The sequence below is a fragment of the Solanum tuberosum genome, unplaced genomic scaffold (assembly GCF_000226075.1).
Source record: "Solanum tuberosum cultivar DM 1-3 516 R44 unplaced genomic scaffold, SolTub_3.0 scf00256, whole genome shotgun sequence".
Classification (NCBI taxonomy): Eukaryota; Viridiplantae; Streptophyta; class Magnoliopsida; order Solanales; family Solanaceae; genus Solanum; species Solanum tuberosum.
The window spans coordinates 196846-199134 of NW_006239178.1; the positions used below are offsets into that span (position 1 = coordinate 196846).

Sequence of the window (2289 nt, forward strand, 5' to 3'; positions counted from 1 at the left end):
TTGGCAAGACAGACCAACTTTATTGTGACCTATAGACTTCTTTTGGCACCTTTTGATATATTTATGTAATACTTGAGAAACTGTTTTGCTTAAAGTTAAAATCTTTGATTTTTATCATGCTATTCTAGTATATGCATACAAAATGTATTGGGGTTATGAAAAGAATCTTTTTGTTTATAGTCTTATCTATTCTAATAAGAAAGCGCTCTTAGTTCAGTTCGGTAGAACGTGGGTCTCCAAAACCCGATGTCGTAGGTTCAAATCCTACGGAGGGTGATTTTTTTCTTCTTAGATCAAATTAGAATAAAATAGATCCATTCAGTAACTTTCACAACAATCGGAATTTGACCTCCTGTGCCTGTGAATTACAGAAAGGAAGAGGTCAATCAAAAATAAATGTTAATTAATCAAAGGTCCAATTGATCACCACGCCTAAAACAAATTCGAACTCATGTTTCATGTGCATTGTGTGGTGAGCTTTAGATATAAAGTTCAATGACATGACTTTGTTGATCTAGAACTTGGTCCATATGTTGGTTGGAACGACATTTTGAGCAACAGTTAACTTGGGAAAGGATTATAGGCTTTCTTTGATCCGATTGTTCCTTTCAAGCCTACCAAATTACATGCCATCCATAGTACTCTCGATTTGAGCATAAAACCTTAAATACACTATTTCTTGATCTCACCTCCTTGAGCGCACTATGAATTATCTACACAGTGCCAAAGACCTAAGTCGGGTAACAAAGTGAAAAGGCCAAATATGCGAAAGTTCAAAATAAAATGACAAAGAAAAGCTAGAAAAACCTCTAACGAAAGGAGAGATAATAAAAAAGAGAAGAAAAAATAAAACGAGGAGAAGCTTTCAAGAAAAGAAAGGTCAATGCGAAAATGAAAAAAAATATTGAGAGAATTGTGCAAATTTTAAGGAGGAAATAGTCACTTTATCCCAAATGAATATCCTACCTTTCCCTAAGCCTACATTACAATCCAATGACAAGTCCTACTTTATCTCATTTTTTGTGTTCTCACCTTAGTGGATACTTACATGAGGGCAAAACACATGGTATCTCAATCTCATGCATTGAACATCTTTCTGAGTGTGAGTGACTTTAAAAAATGTCCTACAATCTGAATTATTCTGTAATGTGTGAAAAAGGACTTCATGGGTTCTAAGGGAACTTGAAACAGTAGGATGTGAATAATTCTAGTCTCTTAATTTATGCAAGATAAACTGATCTTGTTTAATACTTGAGAATTTTTGAGATACCATTTGAAATTATAGGAATTACTCAAAGTTGACCTCAAATTTGTCTGAAAATAGTTGAAGGTGATTCGTATGCATAAAACTAATTATTGGTACGAACTAAAGTCAAGACATTATCAAACATGAACTGATTACTTTCCCAAAAGCTTTTTAAAAAAAAACAAAATCAAGAAAAAGAAAAATATTTTTTGATTTATATGAACTACGTTCCACATGATTCTTGCTATACAAGATACGTAGACAGTCTTACAATGGGCTCGGTCTCACAAAATAAAATTTTATATCGTTGAAAGAACGAAATTGGATCATTTCTTTTTTATAAAAAATTGAAAAAATGATAAATTCAAAAGAGTTTCAAAGTTCCTCAATTTAAAAAACTGGGGCATATTTTTATTTGTTAGAATAAAAAAAACCACTCTCGTTACTAGGGAACAAACACCCTATCATCTTTCATTTTTAGAGAACAAAAGTCCTAATTGCATCTATGTCTTGCATTTTTTTTTTGGTATAAGTATTTCTCATTTAAGATAATAGCTTAACTAATATTTTTCTGGTGCAAATTGGGGCAAAACAAATGTTGTGCGGATTTTATTTGACGATTTTGTTAAGCGAGATCTTCCTAATTAATGAAATTAGTGTAGCAGGACCCTCATTGACAATGGGAATTAGTGTAGTAAGACTCTCCTGGGCAATGAGAATAGAAGGACCCTCCTGGACAATGGGATTAGTAGGACTCTCCTACATAATGGGATTAGCAGGACCCTCCTCATAATGGGACTAGCAGGACCCTCTGGACAATGGAACTAAGACCCTCATACATAATGTTATTAGCATCACCCTTCTCATAATGGGACTAGCAGGACCCTCCTACATAATGAGATTTAGATTAGCAGGACCCTCATAGATAATGTGATTTAGATTAGCAGGATCCTCCAAAATAATGGATTAGCAGAACCCTCCTTATAATGGGATTAGCAGGACCCTCCTACATAATGAGATTTCGTTTAGCAGGAACCTCATAA

General features: G+C 33.9%; 1 non-coding gene across 1 annotated transcript; it reads left to right on the top strand.

Moving 5' to 3' along the window:
* Positions 1–202: 202 nt before the first annotated feature.
* Positions 203–276, top strand: TRNAW-CCA (transfer RNA tryptophan (anticodon CCA)). The gene has a single exon. It is a non-coding gene; the product is annotated as a tRNA-Trp (tRNA).
* The last annotated feature ends 2013 nt before the right edge of the window (positions 277–2289 follow it).